Source organism: Sus scrofa, chromosome 2, assembly GCF_054392235.1.
Source record: "Sus scrofa isolate SSC_HxYL_T2T_F1_AM1 chromosome 2, Sscrofa_HxYL_maternal_Yorkshire_Landrace_v2.0, whole genome shotgun sequence".
Lineage (NCBI taxonomy): Eukaryota > Metazoa > Chordata > Mammalia > Artiodactyla > Suidae > Sus > Sus scrofa.
The window spans coordinates 141261508-141286295 of NC_139384.1; the positions used below are offsets into that span (position 1 = coordinate 141261508).

General features: G+C 38.4%; 1 protein-coding gene across 1 annotated transcript in view; it reads right to left on the reverse strand.

The window, feature by feature from the left end:
• Positions 1 to 448: 448 nt before the first annotated feature.
• LOC106509551 (uncharacterized) overlaps positions 449 to 24788 on the reverse strand; it is a 190819-nt gene continuing 166479 nt past the window's right edge. The window contains exons 7-8 of the mRNA XM_085011731.1: positions 9460 to 9577; positions 449 to 4583 (exon numbers count right to left, since the gene is read on the reverse strand). The gene's annotated coding sequence lies outside the window, so the exon portion shown is untranslated. The remainder of the gene's footprint in view (positions 4584 to 9459; positions 9578 to 24788) is intronic.

Consider the following 24788-nt stretch of genomic DNA (forward strand, 5'->3'; position numbering starts at 1 on the left):
TCTTAGAAAAGTAAAAAAAAAAAAAGGAATAAAATAATGCCATTTGTGGTGACATAGATGGACCTATAGATTATCATACTAAGTGAAGTAAGTCAGAGAAAGACAGACATTGTATGATATCACTTATATGTGGAATCTAAACCATGATACAGGAGTTCCCATCATGGCTCAGCATAAAAAAATCTGACTAGTATCCATGAGGATGCAGGTTCAATCCCTGGCCTCACTCAGTGGGTTAAGGATCCAGTGTTGCCATAAGCTGTGATGCAGGCGTGGCTTGGATCTGTCATTACTGTGGCTGTGGTGTAGGCCAGCAGCTACAGTTTGGATTTGACCCCTAGCCTGGGAACCTCCATATGCCAAAGATGCGGCCCTAAAAAGACAAAATCATAATAATAATAGACTATGATACAAATGAACTTATTTGTAAAACAGAAACAGACTCAGAGACATAGAAAACAAATTTATGGTTACCAAAGGAGAAAGAGGTAGGGAGATAAATTAGAGGTTTGGGATTATTAGATACAAATTACTATATATAGAAAAGATAAATAACAAAGTCCTAGTATATAGCACAGGGAAATGTATTCGATATATTATAATAAACCATAATGGAAAAGACTATGAAAAATAATGTATATATGTATAACAATCACTTTGCAGTACAGCAGAAATTAACGCATTGTAAACCAACCATACTTTAATAAAATTTAAAAAAGAAATAAGAACATTTATTAGACTGATGGACTTCACAAAGAGATCATGATTCATAGTTAATGTTCCACAGAGAGTACCATAGAAATCAACATGCTATTGTGTAGAGAAATTTTTATAATTAGAGTCAAATATCAAAAAGCATTTAGATTGCATCTATAAAGCTTTTTATACCGAGTGGTACAGAGAATTTGTCAAAACAAACCTGAAAAAGATGACTTCTCTGCCAAAGAATACCAGGGCTCTAAGACTAGCTAGCGATTTTGCGGCAAGCTTCTACTGACAGCTCAGCATCAGTGGAAACTCTAAGGTAGAATTCTTTGAGAGTAATCATATTCTTGTTTAAGAGAAATACATTCCCACCAGTTTAAGCAGAAGAGGAATTAAATGAAGATCATGAGTGACTCCCCAACTATCTAGGAGGGCCAGAGGACCAGACTCGGAAACTGAAGCTGGGAATGATGTTCGATATTACACAGAGCTGCCCTAGTGGAATCACCCACCACTGTGTTGCCAGCCCTGGACATGTCCTCTTGAACCTCTGCCTCTGTATAGGGTGTTTCTGCTGTGAATGGAGTACACCCCAAAACCGTCTGATCTGAATTCCGTCATGGATGCTTTTGACTGGTGGAGAGCAGATCTTAGACATGCACTGAGGATGCAAGGGGGTGGCAAGTGAATTCCAGCCTTTTACTTTGAGAAGGTAAGGACTCATAGACAAGGAAACCTTCAAGTTTAGAAAAAGTGCTCAAAATGCTTGGAAAGCAAAAAGAATGGTATATTTCCACCACACCTATCAACCCAGAATCTGGTTCCTGGCATAAGCTCTTAGGTCTCAGACAAAAATAAATCAAGATAAATTTACCTGTAGCCTAGAAGGAGTCCACAGTTCGTAGTGACTGACTGACTCCTAGCTATTTGCTTCTTTAAATCTTATCTTTTAATATATATGGATTTACGTTTGTCAAAGACAACAATGTGATATTATTATTTATACTAACTTCGTAGTTACCTTTTTATTTATGAATCAGAATTAACTGGATGCTATGATAGTCCTTCTTTTCCACCCATTAGCAGGTACCATTTCACACCTGCTAGGAGTTTTGGGGTTTGGGTACTGTGCCTTGGATGGGATAGTGATGCTAGGAAAGTAGTTTTCAACCTCAGGGAGTCTTAGAATTATCTGAAAAGGTTGTTTAAAATACAGGTAGAAGAGTTACCATATGACCTAGCAATTATACTCCTAGGTAATACCTGAGAGAACCAAAAACCTATCTACATAAAACCTTGTACACAAATATTCATGGCAGCATTTACAACTGCCAAAAAATGAAAAGCCAAATATCCAACTGATGACTGGATTAAAAAAAAAATGTGGTAGCGGGTTCCCATTGTAACGCAACAGAAACAAATCTGACTAGTATCCATGAGAATGAGGATTCGATCCCTGGCCTCACTCAGTGGGTCGAGGATCCGGCATTGCAGTGAGCTCTGGTACAATTTGCAGACACGGCTCAGATCCCGTTTTGCTATGGCTGTGGCTGTGGCTGGCAGCTGTAGCTCTGAATCAACCCCTAGCCCAAGAAATTCCATATGCCATGGGTGCAGCCCTAAAAAAGACAAAACCAAAAAAAAAATTAGTATATCTAAACAATAAACTATTTATTATTCAGTCATAAAAAGGAATGAAGTACTGATTCATGATATAAGATGAATGATTTCTTAAAAGATTACACTAAGTAAAAAAAAAAAACAAAAAAACACATATTATATAAGTCCAGTGATATGAAATGTCCAGAGTAGGCAAATCCATAGGGATAGAAAGTAGATTACTGGTTGCTATTGGCCTGAGGGAGTGAGTGATAGGTGGTAGATGGGGAATGAGTTCTATCCAATGAGTTTCATCTTATGTTGAAGAAACTTCCTATAATTAGATAATAGTGATGTATTTCAAGAAAAAAGAAAAAAATACAAATAGCTTTCTCGATTCCTTTGCCAAAGAATCTAAATGCAGGCATGGAATAGAGGCTGGAAACATGTATTTTTTCATTTGGATGCAGACGATCTATGAACCACACTTTGGGAATCATTGTACCTGAGCCTTATATGTGCAATCTCCTCAACTATAACACTGTAGAGACACTCACACAAATCTGTAATTCTTCAAGTTCATCATTTTACTTAGGAAAATGTACATAAAAATAGTATAGAATGCTAACAGAAAAATCTTCAGAATATGATGTATGAATAAAACACAATAGCTTTCTCCTAAATAACTGCTGTAAAACCAATGGATTTAATGATTTTTAATAAATGTATTTGTATTTTTTTTACTCTGAACCACTTGTGTTCTAGGAAAAAAATGAGTGGCTAACTCTTAATATCACTTGATTAAAGTCTAAAATATTCTCACTTGTATTAATTTATTAACTTAGCAAAATAGTAGCATCAGTCAGCCTTGTGCACTGAGTTGGTACACAAAAGAACCAGTCACCACCCTCTAGGATTGTGCCATCTAATGCCGTGGTTCTCAGCCTTGGGCTACCCACTGAAATCAATTGGGGAGGCTTTAAAAAATTCTTAATCCAGTGTTGCCATGAGCTGTGGTGTAGGTTTCATAGTTGCTGTGGCTGTGGCATAGGCTTGGGAACCTCCATATGTTGCAGGTGTGGCCTTCAAAAGACAAAAAAAAAAAATTCTGAATCCTAGGTCCCACCCCCCAGAGACCCTGATTTCATCCATCTGGAGTATAGGGAGGGCATCAAGAATTTAAAAATCTCTTGAATCATTCTAACATGCAATCAAAATTTAAAACCACTGCTGGTGTGATAAAGAGATTAACCATACATAGGTCATGTCCCACATGATGGCAGCAATCCAAAATTACTATGGAAACTCATGAAAGCATCCCTAACCCAGGCTGGAGAGGGGCATCGCTCAACAAAGGCTTCATATGTGGAGGAGGCGGGGAGAGTACCTGAGCTGAGTATTAAATTATGGGGACAAAACTGCCAAATGAAAACAGGGGTGAGAGAGATCCAGGCAGAGGCAACAGACCATGCAGAGGCAACAGACCATGCAGAGGCAAGGAGAGGTGAAAGAGCCTGAATGTTATCTTGAGGAAAAGCCTGTGAAGTCAAAGCCCAGCAGACAGGGCATGTATTTTGTTGCTGGACATATGCCCCTAGACATTTCCTCAGAAACCGACTTGAGCGAGCATGGCTGGGACTCTGAGGTCATGGCATCTTCTTACTTTCTTGCTCTTGGGGAAAGGCAGCAGTATCCTAGTGCCCTGTATTAGGGACTCCCAGTAGAAGAAGAAAATCTAGGAGTGCTGGGCATTTCCCAGGAAGTTGGTAGCTACTGAAATGGATCTTGGAGTTAGTCTGTTTTGCAGAATGTTTAACACGTATCTACTCAGATCAATTGCAGAGCCTCTTTTCCAGAAATGCTGAAGCCCACGTCCCAGGTAAAGATCCTCTGTGAACCCTAAGTTAAATAACCACTGAACAGCAGGGAAGACACAAACTAGGCAACTAGTAGGAAACCAACTACAAAGGAATTTCCGTACAGAGCAAGAGATACCTATTTCTCTCTTATCCCTAAAAGAACTTTGGGAGTTACCACCTAATTATGTCAACACACCCTGCTTTAGGTTCCTGTCCCTGTACACTCATTATCTTTAAAACAGGATTGACAGACCAATACAGGTGGCTCTCTGGTGGAGTAAACAATCCATGTTATTTCCAGAGGAATACTTGAGGTTGTAGGGAGATTGCCTTTATCTGATGTGACGGAGTCAGTGATATGATAATATGTTTTCTTTATTGAGTCTGGGGGGATCACTTCTTTAATGTGACTTCGAAGATCTGAAATGAAAGAAACTTACATTTTGGCAAAGGTTTAACACAATAGTGAACATTAGCATACAATCCAAGCTTTCTGATGATTTCTCCTTTTAGATCTCTTTATTGCTAAAATGTATATAGTGCATTATGGCTTCTGAGATCCTTTCACAAAGATGACTACCCTCTCCTTGGACTGCCATAATTTATAGAGAGACTTAACAGCTGGCCCAAGGTTAGAGAGTCATTGTGTCCTACTTGGAATAGGCAGAAAGATATTTAGGCTGCAGTTCCTCAGCACAAAATGAATAGTCTATTGTCTACACGGTGTTTGTAGTTGTTCAAGCACCTTGGTCTCCATTTACTGGGATAGCTTTACCCTCTTTTGTTTTTACAAAGTATTTTAAAGCACATAGAAATACACACACATCCTCTAATATTTTTTTATTTAACCTTAGCATTTCATTTACAATCATCTTCACACCCTTACTGGTTTATATTAGGTGAAGTTTTTTCCTATTTTGAGTGATGCTGTGAATTTTGTGTATGGAACTGAATGAACATTATTTCTCTCAAAAACTTTCATGTACATTTATCACATTTCATTCATATTATATTTCTAATTTAGTCATCCTTTAAAAGTCATGTTTTTCAGCTCTTGCACTGCAGGTCCAAAATGTAACCAATGAAACCTTAGCCAAAAAGTCAATAATATGAAAGTATATAAATTTTAAAATTGCCTTCCCTTTCTTCCTACCTTTTCTCCCCTTATGTCAATAACATGTAATTTCTATACTCTAACATAGAAAAACATATACATACATGTACATTTTGTAAAGTTGAGATTTTTTTCAGTTTGTTTTCACAAAAATATGATCTCTGTGTAGCACTTTGCAACTATATGTATCACTTTCCCCTCTATCAATAAATCATTATCATCTTTATAATAAATCTTTTTAATGATGTACTCTTTAGTAAAATTTGTAACAAGAATTATTTTAATCTAAATATGTTTTTAACATAAAAATGTCTCATTAGCTTTTTGGTTGTACTTTCCATGTCCTCTGTCCACCATATAGCTAACATCTTTCAAAAATCCTTTTTATCCTTTTATCCCCATAATATAGACACATTACATATGTGTACATGTCCACACGCATGCGCGCGCGCGCGCACACACACACACACACACACACACACACACACACACACACACAATCCAAGCAAAATATTCACTGTAATGTCAAGTGATGATTAAGGGCTGGAAGTGTTAAGGTGAATGTTTAACCTCCAGCTCTTGAGAGAGGGAGAGGAGCCCTCATTTACAGTGTTTGCCTATTTCAGTGTTTAAATAAATACCCCCACCCACCATGACCCTTTTTAAGCCACCAATGTTAGATCATCCTGTTCCTAACTGTCCTGAAAGTTTAACAACCTGCTCTTATAAGCCCACATGAAGAGGCTCCAGGATGCCACTGACTGAGGCCATGGTGCCCACAGTGGATGGTGCTGTGCCTTGTACCTGGCATCTCGAGGTGAATGGGGAGACTCATCTAACAACCAGTCTCTCTCCTAAGAAGTCCAAAATGTCTTCTTGGCCCCTTTTCTTGATTATTCTGCAGGAGACTAGAGAACTAGTCTTTATAAAGATTCCATGAAGCTCTTCTAACCTCCCTAGAGATCTTTAACATGGAGTTGGGCAACCAGGTTTTCATGGACTTTATGGGTTTATCTCCATTTTGGCCAATGTTGAAGCTAAGAATTTATCCAGGTATCCTGCAGGAAGTCCTAAGGCCCAGCTCACAGCCTACTGTCTCTGGCATCTGGAATTAAGAGTGACAGAGAAGAAGGGAACTTGGGTGATCAAGTACATCCTCAGGTAGTCCTTAAGCCCACTGATGTTTGAAGATCCTATCCTAATGGGTGACTGTTTCCTCCATGGCAGCATGACTGTAACCACCAGAAAAGACTTCAGGTACAAGACGGTACCAGAAACCATGGAACAGAAGGCTAACACAAAATCTAGTCAATTACAAACCATACTACAACACAATTTTATTTTATTTATGTATTTTTTAATGATTTTTATTTTTTCCATTATAGTTGGTTTACAGTGTTCTGTCAATTTCTATCAACTTTAAAATAACTATAAATATTTCCCAAACTCTACTAGCTACTTGGTTTCAAAATGTAAACCAAAGGACAGTAAAGGGAAGATTTAAATAAATTAAAATCTAGAGACAAGTCAATTAACTATTGGACTCTGGCATTGTCCATGGCCACATTTGAATCAACTGTCCTGATTCTTTTCCTCTATGAACAAAAAATTTGGCATTCCAGGGACAACATTCTGGGCTTGGTAGGACCCTGCCTTATCACCTAGTATCACCTAATCAAGAAACACAGAAAACTGCTTGCCCTTCTCAGAGAGAAGAGGCTTTCACTTTGCTCCTTGGATACATTGTTTAATCTTGGGACTCTGGCCACATTCAAGTTACATCCTTTGCAACAAAACCCTTTCCGTCTTTCCTTCCCCTTGATGCCCAAAACGCCTATGGTCTGAGGAAGCTGAGAGAGATCAGAGTTAAAAGCACTGCTTAAGACCTCATTTATTTATTTCCCAAATATTTACAGGATGCGTATGGTGAGAAATAGCAGTTAACAAAATAAACAAAATCCCTGCCATCAGAGAGCTTACATTCTAGTGGGGCAAAAAAGACCAGCAAAAAAACTAGTAAATACCAAGTATCAGAGGGTACAAAAAAGCTGAAGAGAAAAATAGAGTATAGACACTGGTTAGACCTTAGGAAGGGGGTATTATTTTATACAGAGTGGCAGGGACAGGTCTCATTGGTAAGATAATATCAAAACAAAAATGGGATGGAGGGAGTTCTGGGAATGTTGGGGAAAGGACATTCCACCAGAGGCTCTAGGAAAGGCAGAGTGCACCTGCTTGGTTTCAGAGCACAGGTCTCTGCAGATGAAGACTTTGGAAGCACCACAGATAAGATGGCCCTCACAGTGCTGCCACGATGTCGGTCCCTCAGGGCCCTGGAGGCACAGTGGGTGACACCCAGCTTCCATGTTAGACTATGTCTGTGTTGCAGCCTGGGTACCAACCTCAGCGTCAAGCCTCAAGGCAAGATTTCCATAGAGAAGAGGAACTAGTAAACCTCAGTGCTCCAACCCATTGAAATACCTTGCCTATCAGCTCTTCATTGAGAAAGAGTCACGCAGGCAAACCTGCCCCTCCCCTGAAGATGTCCATGAGGGCACTGGGATGTTTTGTACAAGTGCTCTGAGCAGTTACTGACAGCATTAGTGCAGAAAGTAATCCGACAATACAGGTGTTTCTCCCACACTTTGTATGCGGAAAGTCCGCCTTCTCAAGTCTATGAGTACAGTTAATGTTGACAAAGCCTGGGGCTGTTTGCAACCACACCTCTTTCCTTTACCATCTGCCCAGGTCTTTGGTCAGCAGGAGGCTTTCTATTTTCCATTACTGAGTTCACGCAAGGTTGACCCACACACCCTTGGGATAGTCAAAACGTCTCCGTTATGTCACCTTGTTAGAATTCACAATTTAATATGTTCTTAAATATTAAATATATTCTTTTCCTCTCTACTCATTTTCTCAGTTCAATTTCCCTGAGTGGAGATTATTTTACTAGTGAACTAGCCTCTCTTTACCACTTGGGTTAAAGGCTATAAAGTTGTTCTGGACCAACCTTCCCCCATCATTACCAATAAATCCTATTGTCAAGCCTTTCTGAGGTCTCTGCCTTACTTCTGAAACAGCCAATGAGAACACGATGCTTTCTTTGGAAAGGGCCAGCCCCAAATACCCATTCATCTCTGATCTCTGGGGTCACCCTGAGAATCCTTCTTATATGTTCCAAGAAGGTCATAGGATTTTCCCCAATACTCCTCTACAATCATGTTTCAGAGTTTTTATTAAAATTGGTGAAAGGCTTTCTGTTCCAACTATGCCCACACAAAAGAATCATTATTGATTTGGCCTTTAATTGCCAACTAGACAACTTATCCTTTGCTGATAGAAATCCTAGGCATTTCCAAAAGCCTTAGTCCTCACCCCACCCAGAATACCAGGCCAACAAGGATCAGTGTGCATGTCCACCCAACACTAACCATGGTTATATTCCTAACCATGAGCATACTCAGGAAAGAAATGAGAGCAAACCAACGGAAGACTTAAGACTTCTACCCACCACCCCTGACTCTTTGAGAAATATCAGTAACACCTAAAAGAGACTATATTTTGGGATAGGACCAAGGCTGAAAGCTGTGTTTCCCTGGGAGAAAAAACTTAGCAGCTGTAGTTTTCTTTGAAACATTAATATCAACCACTTACTTTCTAGCCACTCAAAAGGGAAGGATAGAGCGAATGATATAACTCTTAGTTTTGATTGAGAAAGGGACTGGAATTGCTCAATGTCCCATGACATTTATTTGAATGGATCCTGTTTAAGCATGCCAGCTGGAAAAAACAGTATTTATAAAAGCAAACAAGCAACATTCAGCAAGGAAGCAGGACCTGTGAAATAATGTGGAAAAACTTCATTTCCAAACTCCCATTCTTAATGTTTTCCTCATTGGGGGTTCATAGATAGTAAACAGGTTTTGTTTGAGTCTTTCCAAAACTCCCCCAGTTTTTCCCTGAATGGAACCCTTTCCGAGTGCTTTTCTCATGGAATTTCACAGACTCAAAGAAACAGAAAATGCAGTTGCCTAGATTTGGGAGAGCATTAATTTCAACATTGTTTTAGGTGGATCCACATGAAATCAGAGTCTGCATTAAAGAATCAGCTGTGATTCGTGGAGAAAGGAGCTCTGTGTGTTCTACAGAACAAAATGTGGGGCTACCACATAACTCACCCACCTTCTGTCCACCTGCCCCTTGGGAGCTGCTGTCCTGAAGTTAGGGTCACTCCTTCTTGGAAAAGACAGTGTTCAGGAAGTCACACAGCTCCTTATGAAGCAGTGTCTTTTTTCACCACCTATAAGATAAATGGGGTTGGATTGGTACCAAATCTTTGAACTCAAACATACCTGTTTCAAAAGAAACAATGAAACTTTTTATTAAAAGGCTTTAATATGGGAGAGGACAAGTCTGGTCCTTTGCAAGCACATGAGCTGATCTTTATGATAATCTGGGTTATCTTGACAGGAATCTTGGACCAGATTTTAGAGCTCTTATAAAACTAAAAGACCTTCATTAAGTGTTTGCCTGAAGAGTCAATGTGAAGGACTAGGAATGGATAGTCACTGGGAAAGGGATGGCTAATAGCACTTACTTCTATTTTATCTATTAAAACTCATTCCCACTTTACAACGGCTATGAAAACAAGTTACACACAGTGGCATCAGAGCAAAGTTCAGAGACACAGCCCAAAAGCCTGCAGGTCCTATTTGTGCTATCTCTCTCCATAACATAAAAAGTACTGCTTTGCAATAAAGTGTAAAGCTAACAAAACTCTGAGCAGAAACATGTGCAGTCATCTCCTCATCAGTCATAAATGGTGACTCCCAGGGTCAGCAGGAGCCTTGGAGGTCGCCAGGTTCAAAGACCATGAGAGACTGCAACAGCTCGGCAGCATCCCAGTCCTTACAGGAGGACCAGATATGCTCCATTGGACAGGCTTCCAGCTCTCATCAGTGCCCTTCAATCCACAGCCCAGGAGGCTACAGCTGTCCTGTTTGTTACACCTGGGTTTGCGAAGGACTGGCCCCCAGGGTCTTCTGGCAGGGCCTTCTGATGGCCTTTAACCGATCCAGAAATACAAATCCTTCTTCTATTTACTGCCAAAGATATACAGTTCCATATGCCAAAAGATGTACAATTTCATATTTCTTCCCAAATCACTCTTAGGAAGAACTCAAGATTTTCTACTAGTTAAATGTCATTATGAATTACTAGCATTTAAGGTTTCATAACCTAAATTTAGCATGTTGCTAGAATTTAAGGAAGAAGGTATTTTATAAGCAGTGTGAGACAATGCTGGCAATGCTGGAAAGCTACTGGTACACATGTAAACAACCTGTAGTATGCTTTGACAACTTTATGGTCAATTTTTGGTTCTCAATTGTTGCTTTTTTTTTTTTTTTTTGCTTTGTAATTGTAAGTTAATGTTAGTTTAGCTTTGCCATTTTTACTATAATTTCCTGAGAACTTTCTGGTTATTGAGGATCATACAGTTGAAGACTATTTGGCTATTATTTGATAATGAATATTTGCATTACTGATGTTTTAGCTTATATCTTTCAAATAACTAGTTATTTAAATAGGAATCATCCATGTCACTAATGGTAAAGAAGAGGTATATGACCCACACACAACCACGTCAACCCACCTCCACCAAATGGCTAATTACATACACCTTTTTGGTAGGTGTATTAATTGAATTTGTGCAGATTGAGTTGCAACACACTATCAAGACAAGGGTCATAAAATAAATGTATTATTTTAAGGACATTGATTTATAGCACATGTATAAGCTCAAACAACAAATTGATATTTTCTTCTTCATTATCACTGAGGGTTTTTTTTAAGTTGTATTTAAGTGTAGTTGATTTACAATGTTGTGATAATTTCTGCTGTACATCAAAGTGATTCTGTTATACAGATACACACATCCATTCTTTTTTCAGATTCTTTTTCCACATAGTTTATGACAGAAAATTGGGTAGAGTTCCCTGTGCTATACAGCAGGTCCATTCTTTCAGATGAAAAGACAGATTAGAATTTTCAGATGAAATAGACAGATTAGAATTTTTGACTTCTTTCCACCCTCCTTCACCGAAGTGGGACATAATTTTCTTTTTCTTTTTTTCTTTTTTTTCTTTTTTTTGAAGTGAAAGAATCACTGCTTTAAATCACAACATACTCTGAAATGTGTTTAAGTCAGAAAACATGAACTTTTTTTTTACCGAAGACATCACCGGATTGCCAAAGAAACCATTTTAGCATGGATGAAACTCAATGAGTGACAAAATCCTTATCTCCTTTGGGCGGCCCTGTATCCAACCTGCATGTTTTCCAAAACACAGATAAAATGTGCTGTCCATTTATCTTTTAAGAGTACATCAAGACTTCAGCAAGAATCTGGCTTCAAGAAAATCTGGAATTTAGGACTTCGAGAGACAAGGGTCTCTAATTCTGTAGCTGAAACTTGGTCATTCTTCTATTTGCTGAATTTTTATTTATGGTGATCTTGAATTAAATTCTGTAATGAAATAAGCCCCTTTTACTAGAGAATAAGAATAAAAACCATCTCCCAACTTTTTCTACCTCCAATGTCCTGATGACGCAGTGGTGATAGTTTTAATAATTATTTACCGTTCCACAGATAATTTGAAATCAACTATTATAACATTTGTATTCATTTTTTAAAAATGCTAAATTAAGATAAGATGGAAATGCTGAACAAAACCTTATTAGTGAAGCAGATGAACTAAGTCACCTATGCAGCCTCTCCAAGGCCCATGTTTCAAGATGTTGGCAATGGAAGAAGCAAGATAGGTCGAGGGCTGGGCAGGCTTCACAAAGTAAGTCATGAAAATTCCCAAAGTGCAGAGTGTTTTTCTGAAAAGTTGAGTTGTTCTTTCATTTCTTCTAGAAAGAGTCTAAGGAGTACAAGTTTTTCTGCTAGCACCAAACACCCATTTGGGCAGCAAAGACCTTGGATCCTGATAGCAAACTTCAAAGGTAGTTTTTAGCGCTTTCTTCTAGCATCTGTTTTTTGTGTCCTTTGGGAATAAAGCCTGCAAGGACAAGAATGTTGTCCTAGAGTTCCTTCCACTTCAGATCTTCTTGATGGCAGCAGAGGAAAGCTCAGTTTCAGTTTAGAAAATCAGTTTATTTTTCTCATCCTAATGGTGAATGATTAGCCCAAAGTCTTCGAGATGTCTGACATTTTAAAACTTTTTGATTTAGACAGGCATGGTTTATTGTCTTTCAATATGGAACCTACTGGTTCTTAAATATTTAATCAGTGTAAAACTTTAGGTACGGTCAGCAGAACACCTTGTGCAGCTGACTGTCTGTCAATAAGCCTGGCAAGTTTTCTCTGTCCCGGACACAGCTGTGCAATGTACAAGGATGTATTGAAATACTGGACCAACATATAAATGTCAAAACAGTAAAGAAACTCTTGCCTCCAACTTGATTTGTCAGAGAGTAACTTTCTATTCCTTTGGAGGAATTCCAGCAGTTCCTGGGTAAGAAGACAAGAGGCATACATATACCTGGACTCTCACTATGTAAAATTCTTGACCAAGGTCAGCGATTTCCCACTCATTCATTACCAAAGAATTTGCAGGCTTGACTCATCAATTCATTTTTTAAAGCTCTATTCAATTTTCAAAAGAAATTTAAAGTATCCTTCACTTTCTATGCAGGGACTCTGGGAAAAAAGGCTAGACTTTTCTTGAATAATTAGAAACCATTGGGAAGAGTATGTTATGCATGGGAAGAGCGGTGACTCGTGGCATTTAGTTATTTGCTCTACTATTAAGTAACAGGAATGGACTAACGCGTCAGTGTTTTGATCCATTTGGAATCAGAACCATTTAACTTTCCTTCCCTGTCATCACACTGTCCTTGAGAGTTGTATGAGGAATAAGATAAAGGTTCACTCAAGGTAATATCTGGATTTTTTCAAGCACATTTGAATGATTTGTTATATTTCTAAAACATTCGAAGAAAATGGTAAAATAAGTAGTTCATCAGAAATAGTGTGAATTTTCCAATTACTTTGTATCTGTTCATTTAATACTTATTCATCATCTATTATGTGCCAGGTTCTGTGCACACACCACAGTAAACAACATAAAGATTGCCTCTATAGGAGTGCCTGTTGTGGCTCAGTGGTAATGAACCCAACTAGTATCCATGAGGTTGCAGGTTCGATCCCTGGCCCCACTCAGGGAGTTAAGGATCTGGCATTGCCACAAGCTGCGGCACAGGTCACAGAAGAGGCTCAGATTTGGTGTTGCTATGGCTAAGGTGTAGGGTGGCAGAGGCAGCTCTGATGCAGCCCATAGCCTGGGAACTTCCATATGCTGCAGGTGCAGCCCTTAAAAAAAAAAAAAAAAAAAAAAAAAAGATAGCCTCTGTCTTCTGGCACCTCAAGCTAGTGGATGACATAATCAACTTGAAAGGCATTTGCAATGTAGTATGGCAAGCGCTAAGACAGGATAAACACACACCGTTTGGACAGTAGCCAAGAAGGGTCCTTAATGAGACTGAGAGCAGGTGAGGGGGTTTCCCAGAAAAAGGCATATAAAATGAGACACAAAGTGTGCAGAGGAGTGCAGGTGAGACAATATCAAGCAGAGGGGTATAATGTTCATTTCTTCAAAAAGGGGTCCAGAAATAACTCTAAAGAGCAGGTGATCACCACTGAATGGTTGTAGACATAACTGGATTGAGGTTATGAAAGGTCAAACCGGGGGCAATGTGGAAAGTGAACTGGAGGAGATGCAACAAGGAATCCTAGTGCAGTAACCTGGGAAGTGATGGCTTCCCCTGGACAGAGAAAACAGATGGAAAAAGAAAGTAGACTGTGAGAACTGGAGATGTGCACAGGGGATGGGGGGAGAACCTGGTCAGGTCAAAGAACATGGGTAAAGGAGTGGAAGGTGGTGCCACTCCTGAAGGGAGGGAAGCTGCTGAGGAGCAGGTGGGGGAAAGAGAATTAATTTGATTTTGAAAACACTGCCTTTGATTTGTCTACAAGACATGAAAAGTACACTCGGTCAGAAGCAAGTTGAAACTGCAGATCTGAAGTGAAAAATGAGAACAAGCTTGGAAACGCTTTTAAGTGCAAGTCAAATAAACAAAATGGGCTCGGTGATAACAAACCTGACTAGTATCCATGAGGATTGCAGGTTCAATCCCTGGCCTCACTCAGTAGGTTAAGGATCTGGCACTGCCATGTAGGGCACAGACGTGGCTCAGATCCTGTGTTGCTGTGGCTGTGGCGTAAGCCGGCAGCTGCAGCAAGAATTCGACCCCTTGCCTGAGTACTTCCACATGCTGCAAGTGCAGTCCTGAAAAAAAAATTCATGATTGTTTTGTGGTAGTTAACTCTTTAGGCATTTTCTGGGATATGCAAAGAAGAAAATACAAATTACCTCCCACCTTCGTCCTTCAAATATCTGTGACAGCACTATAATTTCTAAGAAGTTTGTTTATTTTTAACATCATTGCTGGAAACCAAAGAGAAAAGATGGCAAGAAGAAGAGAAATTGCTATAGGAGGAGCTGGGCAAATAAAAGCTAACACTGTGTTCTAAAATCCAAAAAGAAAAAGTTTCTAATTTCATAAAATATTTGCAATAAAAATTCAATGCGTGAAGAAATACAATATTTTTACTGGGTTTTTATTATTCATTTTTTAAAGGTTAGTTTACTTCTCAGATTGGTAATTTTCAGAATCAGAGTTTTGTGTCTTTGTTGATTTATAGAGGCATTAAATACACTTAAATACAATTGCAGTATTGTTTCCCCAACTGTACCCCCACAACAGTATCACCGTGACATAGGCATAGACAAGGATCTTTGACAAGTGAGAATGGGATACTGGTGGTTTAACAAGAGTCATGGAGGGGAAAAAAAATGTAGTGCTTTTTTCTTGCAATAAATTATCCATTTTCCTGAAAAAAATGAAATGAAAATTTGCATTGTGAAGTAGAATGGAAAATAAAATATGAACTCCTGTTTCTTACCTACCTTGGATTCATTCCAAATTTATGTCTCAGACTCAAATAGCCTTTAAAACAGTATACAATGACAGACTGTAATACATTCTATGCAGCAAAGAAACAAAAACGGAAAAAAAATGCTCACATGCAAAAGACTCAGAGTGCTTTGCAGACTCTGGAAAACAAAGATTTCTTCTAGTGTGCTTATGTGTGTGTATGTTTTGTCTGGGTTACTTTTTGTCAAGATTTTGATGGATACACTCTCATCTTGACCAGGCCTCTAAGGCTAGTAAAGAAAGCGAAATCTGGCAGGGTTTTCCATTAATTATTGGGGCGACTGAGGAAAAGGAGTGATTACTCGGTGTATTACTTTGCTGAGGCTGCCATAACAAAATAATATAGATTAGGTGGCTGAGACAACCACCAGAGTTCTGGAGGTGAGAGTCCAAGATCAAGGTGTTGGCAGAGTTGCTTTCTCCTGAGACCGTTCTTCCTGGCTTGAAGACGGCCACCTTCTTGTCCTCACATGGCCCTTCCTTTTTATGTGACCATGTTATTCTTCTAAGGACACTAGTCAGATTGGACAGGGCCACTTTAAACATCTTATTTTGGTTTAATTACCTCTTTAAAGACCTTATCTCCAAATATAATATGGTTACATTCTGAGATACTGAGGATTAAGACTTCAATACCTGAATTTGGGAGAGGGATACAATTTTGCTCATGACACCCTGCTTGCCTCAAATTCATGGCCGGGGGCTAAGAAAAGATCTAAAATTTGGAAGGCAAAAAGAAATGGGCATTGTTTCCTCCTACTCCTATGACTCTGCAGTCTACAAATAACCTATAAAAATTCCGTATGGAAAAGTAAAAACGTAAAGTTACCTAAAAACAAGTCTACAAATAAAAAATGCTGCAGAGGGTGTGGAGAAAAGGGAGTCCCCCCTCCCACACACATACACCATTGATGGGAATGTAAATTTGTACCATCACTATGGAAAACAGTATGGCGTTTCCTCAGAAAAATCAATATAGAACTACCCTATGATCCAACAATCCCAGTTCTGGGCATATATCCAGACAAAACTATAATTCAAAAAGATACATGCACCCTTATGTTCATAGCAGCACTATTTACAATAGCCAAGATATGGAAACAACCTAAATGTCCATCAACAGAGGAATGGATTAAGAAGATGTGATATATATATATATACATATATATATATATATGTATAGATATATATATAAAGTGGAATACTACTCAGCCATAAAAAGAAGGAAATACTGCCATTTGCAGCAACATGGATGCAGCTAGAGATCTTGTACTAAGTGAAGTTAAATCAGAAAGAGAATGACAAATACCATATGATATCACATACATGTGAATCTGAAATATGGCATGAATTAATGTCTACAAAACAGAAACAGACTCATGGAGACAGAGAATAAACTTGTGGTTGCCAAGGAGGATAGGGAGGAAATGGAAGGGTTGGTCAGTCTGGGATTGGAAGATGCAAACTAGTACACTTAGAATGGATAAGCAATGAGGTCGTAGGGTGCAACACAGGGAACTACACCCAATCACTTGTGATAAAATATGATGGAAGATAGTATGAAAAAAAGAATATGTATATATGTAAGCCTGGGTCACTATGCTGTACAGCAGAAATTGATACAACACAGCAAATCAACTACACTTTAATTTTAAAAAGTTATCTAAATACAGAATGTTAAATGATAGTTTAAGAACATGGTGACTCATGGAAATCATAATTGAGTATCTGCTAATCCACTGTTTTCAGTAAACTTACCTAGCAAGTTTGGCACAGAGGCAAAAGCTCCAGGGCTAGTGAGTTGTTTACAGTTAATTCTGAGGGATGCCACTTCTAAATCTGTACAAGCCATAGTTCATGATTACTTTATAAAAGCACTAGAGACTTTCTAAATCTGCAGTTTAAAAGGTGTAAATCCTAAGAGCAAAATAAAGTGTTTTCTCCTAAAACGTCAAATATTTCTTCTACCTCAAAGTTTCTGTATTTCCTATGCTGTCAAAAATTAAGAAATACTGTATTGTTAAAGTTTATAAGCATCTAGAATAACTGCAGTAAAAAAAAAGAAATGAATTTAAATCAAATCTGTAATTACATAAAAATAAATTATGCTTTGAAATCTTTAAAATTTTGTGTATATACTCACACATATACGTGTATGTATACATATATCTCTCCAATTATAGAATTAGCAAACAACTTTGCATGTGGGGCATTTTTATAGCCTGAGCTTTCTCATGTAACTTTAGTCCCATCAAAATTAACATTCATATGGTGTGCGTGAGTTTTTTCATATAGTTGTTATTAGAAATCAGAGAATACCAAAAAGGAAATGATTTACTGAAGTCTTAATTACTGATTATTACACACTTATTTTTAAGAGTCTCAGAAATAAAATAATAACTACATAAAAGTAATTCCTAACAGTAGAATTTCAAATATTATGGCATTGTGATAGAAACCTGGTATTCATCTATCAGGGAGGCTGTCAAACTTCAAATTTTTTATATTTCTAATGATTTATTTTCATTAAAAACTGATACTGAATTAGTAAAAATGGGCATTATATGTAGAAACTTATTCTGTTCATTTTAGGATTAACTCCCTTAGCAGATTTTGGGCAAATAAGTATCCTGCTAATAACAGTGACCCAGGGTTTTGGGCCTTTAAAAAGATATACTGGATGCAGGAAATTTGCCAAGACACTGTGAAGATGTTGAAATGTTGAGTTACAGCAATCTCCCAACCCCATAAAAAACTTTAAATACACAGCACAGATTGAAATTAAAAGAAAAAAGGAAAAAAAAAAAAAAGAAATCCTCAAATGTCAGACAGGCAGAGCACTCAAAGTGAAAATGCTGAGTTCAGGCTGATACCAAGAGGCTCTAGAGAAATTAGGGAGAAATTATTGATTAATGGCTGGTGATTTGGATTACCTGCCGAAGGGAAACTAGACTATGGCACCCTAGGAGCAGAAAGTTAGAACTAACCTTCATGCAAAAAGCTAACAGCCAGGAAAGACTGTTCCGCAAATGAAATGGAAACAAAAAATTTCGGGAATAACTAGGAGGAAGTTTGTTATCTACCTACAGCTGTATGTTGAAACATAATCAACCACAAGGAACTGAAAACTTAATCCTGCTCTCCTAAAGGATAGAGGTCTGATTTCACATGATACACAAGGCTCTATATCCCCAAGCTGAGAAATTAACACAAAAAATTTTCCAAACATTAGTGCAAATAGGACTGCCACAGAGATGAATCCCAAGAAAGAAGTGTTTACAATAAAAAAAAAAAAATGACAACCTCTCTGAGTTGACGAACAAATAAAGGATTTGCATAGTACACTGGAAATGGAGATAATGAAGGAACTTTAAAGGGATTTCAAATTATTTACATTTTTTTTTAAAGGAAGAAAACCATAAGACAAAAGGCAAGGTGGTATGTAGAAGAACAGGAAGATTAGAAAAATTACCTAACAGAAATTCTAGTAATGAAAAATATACTAATTATAATAATGCGAAAAGGTACATGCATCTCAATATACATTGCAGCTCTATTTACAACACCCAAGGCATGGTGGCAACCAAAATGCCCATGGAGAGATGACTGGATAAGAAGATGTTGTATATATACACAATGGAATGCTACTCAGCTGTAAAAAAAGGAACAAAATAATGGCCATTTGCAGCAACATGGCTGGAGCTAGAGATTCTCATACTAAGTGAAGAAAGACAAATATCATATGATTATCACTTACATGTGGACTCTAATAAAAATGATACAAAAGAACTTAGTACAAAACAGAAACACACTCACCAATTTCAAAATCAAACTTATGGTTACCAAAGGGGAAATGCTGAGGGGGAGGGATAAATCGGGAGTTTGGAATTAACATATACCCACCACCAGAAATAAAATAGGTAAGTCACAAGGATCTATTGTACAGTACAGGGAACTCGATTCCATATTCTATAATAATTTATATGGGAAAAGACTCTGAAAAATAACAGATATATGTGTGTGTGTGTATATATATATATATATATATATATATATATATATATATAACTGATTCACTCTGCTATCCACCTGAAACAAACACAACATTGTAAGTCAACTACACTCCAACAAAACTTTTAAAAATTGCAAAAGGACAAATTTAATAATGACTAACATAGAAGAAGTGAATTAGAAAAGAAATCTAAGATCACATGGAGTCCTGCACAGAGGGGTAAATAAATACAAAATATGAGAGAATTTAAGATATACCAAAAAAAGAATGAAAAGGGCTAATAACTTCTAGAAAGAATAGAGAATAAATATTCAAAGTACAAATGAATGTATATATTCTAGCACATAAGAAACATATACAGGAGTTCCCATTGTGGCTCAATGGAAACAAATCTGACTAGTATCCAGAAGGATGCAGGTTCGATCCCTGGCCTCGCTCAGTGGGTTAAGGATCCAGTGTTGCCGTGAGCTGTGGTGTGCGTCACAGACATAGCTCGGATCTGGCTTTGCTGTGGCTGTGGTGTAGACTGGCAACTGTAGCTCCATTTCCACCCCTAACCTAGGACCCTCCATATGCCTCAGGTGTGGCCCTAAGCAACCCCCCCCCCCAAAAAAAGAAACATATACGTCTCCGAGTTGAAGAATTTCATCGTTTCCAGCAGAAAATATGAAAATAAGTTCACATATAGATACATCATAGTAAAATGTCAAAAGGTAATAATATGACCTTTTGACAAATCAATGTCAAAAAACAGAGAAAACCTTGAAGGCCACCGAAAGAAAAGGTAAGTACCTGACAAAGTCTGAAAGAAATTGATGACAGACTGCTAATCAACAATGATGACTGTCAGAAGACAATGGGAAAAAATTTGTATGAGGTTGAGAGAAAATTATCACTGCCAAATTCCATACAAAACCATCACTCAAGTAAAAGTGAAATAACATAATTAGATAAATGGAGTCAGAAAATATTGTACTATTTTTCCCTGGAAAGAACATCTAATATTCTTCATTAAGCAGGAAATTGAACCAAGAGCAGTGTAGCTGGATACAAAAAATAAATGGTGAATAAAAAAAAAATAGGTAACAGATTTTGGCAAACATAATTTAGTGTTTACTATTTTTAAATGTATTTAATTAATTCATTTAGTCTTTTTAGAGCCACACCTGCAGCTTATGGAAGTTCCCAGGCTAGGGGTCTAATCAGAGCTACAGCTGCTGGCCACAGCCACAGCCACATCAGGTCTGAGCCACATCTGAGACCTGCACCACAGCTCATGGCAACGCCAGATCCTTAACCCACTGAGTGAGGCTGGGGATCAAACCCACATTCTCATGGATACTAGTCGGATTTGTTCCTACTGAGCCGCTATGGGAACTCCTAAAAATTTTTTAAACAGATTAATTTAGAGAGCTTCGAAAGTGAGGGAGGGCTCCACGATATACTCCCCAGAATGGCTAACATGGAAGGCATTCATAATAACAAGTGTTGACGAGGATAAGGAGCAGCTAGAACACCTAGGTGGGCAGGTAAATTAACACAAGGAATCTGAAAACTGAACTTGGGCACACCTTGTGACACAGCTATTCTATTCTGATGGAATACTTCCAACATAAATTTGTATGTAACCAGAAGAAATGTACTAGACTGGTCACAGACACTCTACTTATCTCTGCTGTAAACTACCCAAAAACCCATAAAAGGAGAATAGATACATCTTTTATGCATTCACACAATAGAATATCAAACAGCAATAAGAATGAACAAAATTAAGCTACCATAGAGTGATGCACATAAGGCTTACAAACATAAGTTGAGTGAAAGAAGACAGGCACGAAAAGGTACATTCTGTGTAATTATGGTTAGTCACAGTGTAAAATCAGGCAAAACCAACGGATGATGTTAGAGGTTCAAATAGCAGTTACCTAGAAAGTGTCTGAAAGAGGGTGTGAGGGGAGCTTCTGAAGGGCAGGGTAAATCTTCTCTCTGAAGCTGGTGGCTGATGAGTCACACAGATGCATTCAGTTTGTGAAACTTCCTGGAGCAACCCAGTAAAGATATGCGTACTCTTATGCACATAGTGTGCTGCAATTAAAAAACTAAAGGACAGGAGCCCCTGCAGATTACTTATTAATTACAAATGGGGAAAAGTGACATTTACAATGGTGCTATCTGGAAAACACCACCCTGGCCAAGTGATCCAGCCTAGCATCATGAGTAAGAGGACAATGTGTTATCATGTACCTCCTGATAAGAGGCAGAAAACGTCATCTGTACAGTCGTCTGCTCCAAAGGGTTTAACCTAATCAAGAGAGAAAATAGTCAAATGAACCCATACTCTCAGACATACAAGACAACTGTGCTAAATTCTTCAAAAATGTGAAGATTATAAAAGAAAATAAAAGGCAGGGACTACTTGTGATTCAAGTAACAAAAGGCAGTGTAGGAGTTCCCTTCGTGACTCTCCCTTCCTCTGACGAGGAACCATGAGGTTGCAGGTCGATCCCTGGCCTCGCTCAGTGGGTTAAGGATCCAGCATTGCTGTGGCTGTGACATAGGCTGCGTGAATTCAACCCCTAGCCTAGGAACTTCCACATGCCATGGGTGAAGCCCTAAAATGAAAAATAAAAAAAGGGCAGTGTATATGACCCCTGGAATGATGTTGGATTTAAAAAGAAAAACATGTAAGGGGTATTTTCAGAGCCACTGGAGAAATTAGAGTATGGACTGAATGTTGGATAGTATTCTCGTATCAATATGAATTTATTGGGCGTAACAATGGCATTGAGGCCATACAGAAGGACATCATCATCTTAGGAGTACAGACATACCTCAGAGATACTGTGGGTTTGGTTCCAGACCACAGTGAATATCCTAAAAAAGTGAGTCACGTGAACGTTTTGGTTTCCCAGTGCATATAAAAGTTATATTGACATATGCTGTAGTCTATTAAGGGTGTGACAGCATTATGTCCTAAAAAACAATGTAGATACCTTAATTTAAAAAGACTTTATTGCTAAAAAATGCTAACCATCATCTGAGATTCAGCGAGTCATAATCTTTCTGCTGATTGAGGGTCTTGCCTTAATGTTGACGGCTGCTGACTGATCAAAGAGGACATTACCAAAGGTTGGGGTAGATGTGGTTATTGTCTTAAAATAAGACGCTTGCCACAATAATTGCCTCTTTCTTCTACAAATGATTTCTCCATAGTAGCCAATGCTGTTTGATAGCACTTTACCCACTGTAGAACTTGTCTCAGAATTGGAGTCAGTCTTCTCAAACCTTGCTGCTGGTTTATCAACTAAGTTCAAGAAATACTCTAAATCTTTGGTGTCTTTTCAACAATCTTCACAGCATATTCACCGTCAGGGATTCCATCACAAGAAACCACTTTCTTTGCACATCCGTAAGAAGCAACTCTTCATCTCTTAAAGTTTTATCATGACATTAAGCAATTCAATGACATTTCCAGGCTCCGCTTCTTATTCTCTTGCTGTTTTCACTACATTTACCATACTTCCTCCGCCTAAATCTTGAACCCGTCTAAGTCATTCATGAGGGTTGGAATTTACCTATTTCAAACTCCTGCTAATGTTGATATTTTGACCTCTTCCCATGAATCATGAATATTCTTAATGGCATTTAGAAAGTTGAACCGTTTCCAGAAGGTTTTCAATTGACTTTGCCCAGATCCATCAGAAGAATAACTACTTACAGCAGCTATAGAATCATGAAATGTATTTCTTAGTAAGATTTCCAAGTCAAAATGACTCCTTGTTTCATGGGTTGCAGAATGGATATTGTATTAACAGGAGTAAAACATTAATCTCACTGCATATCTCCATCAGAGCTTTTCTGTGGCTAGGTACATGGTCTATGAGCACTAACATTTTGAAGGGAGTCTTTTTTCTGAGAAGTAGGCCTCAAGAGTGGGCTTTAAAAGGCGTTTCCATGGTGGTGCAGCAGAAATGAATCCGACTAGGAACCATGAGGTTGCAGGTTCGATCCTTGGCCTCACTCAGTGGGTTAAGGATCCAGAGTTGCCATGAGCTGTGGTGTAGCTTGCAGACACAGCTCGGATCTGGCATGGCTGTGGCTGTGGCATAGGCTGGCAGCTGTAGCTCCAATTAGACCCCTAGCCTGGGAACCTCCATGTGCTGCAGGTACGGCCCTAAAAAGCCAAAAAAACAAAAGTGGGCTTAAAATATTCAGTAAACAATAAAAAATTTTGTAAACAGATGTGCTTCTACCCAGGCTTTGCTGTTCCATTTCTAGAGTACCCATAAGGTAGATTTAGCATAATTCTTAAGGACCTTAGGATTTTCAGAATGGTAAATGAGCACTGGCTTCAACTTAAAGTTGGTAGCTGCATTAGCCCCATCAAGAGAATCAGCCTTTCCTTTGAAACTTTGAAGTCAAGCACTGACTTCGCTCAAGCTATCAAAGTCCTAGATGACATCTTCTTCAAATAGAAAGCTGTTTTGTCTATAATGAAGATCTTCTGTGTAGTGTGGCCATGTAGCCACCTGCATTCCTCATCTTAGCTAGATTTTCTGAATCACTTGCTGCAGCTTCTACATCAGCACCTGCAGCTTCATCTTGCACTTTGGTGTTATCGAAACAGCTTCTTTTATTTTCCTTAAACCTCATGCACCAACATCTGCTAACCTCAAACTTTTATTCTGAATCTTCCTCACCTCTCTCAGCCTTCATAGAATAAAGAGAGTTAGGGCCTTGCTCTGGATTAGGCTTTAGCTTAAGGGAATGTTATGGCTGGTTTGATCATCCAGGCAGAACACTAAAACTTCCTCCAGATCAGCATCAAGGCTGTTTCACTTGCTTGTCATTCATGTATTCACTTCTAATTTCCTTTGAAAACTTTCCTTTGCAGTCACAACTTGGCTAAGTATTTGGCGCAAGAGGCCAAGCTTTTAACCTGCCTCAGCTTTCCATGGGTCTTCCTCACTAGGATTAATCCTTTCTAGCTCTACATTTAAAGTGAGAGACATGTGACTCCTCCTTCCACTTGAACACTTAGAGGCCACTGTAAGGTTATAAATTGGCCTCATTTCAGTATTGTTGTGTAGGACCAAGAAGAGGGAGAGAGATGGGAGTCGGGGTAGGGAGGAGATGGCAGTTCATAAGGCAGTCAAAGCACACACAACATTTATCAAGTTTGCTGTCTTATAGGAGCATATACTAGAGGGAGTGTAACAGCATTCTTGTGAAATTTTTAAAAAGGATAGGAAACAATAAAGGCATAAAAACATGTCTACAGTGGCAGTCCTTGCAAAAGAATCAATAGAACATAGAAAAATAAAACAAGTTTAAATCTGAAAGAATCACTAAAGAATCCAAAGTAGTCGTTGCTTCTGGGGAGAAAAGAAACTTGGGAACTGGAACTGGGGATGGGAACAAAGTGGCTTTCAAATTG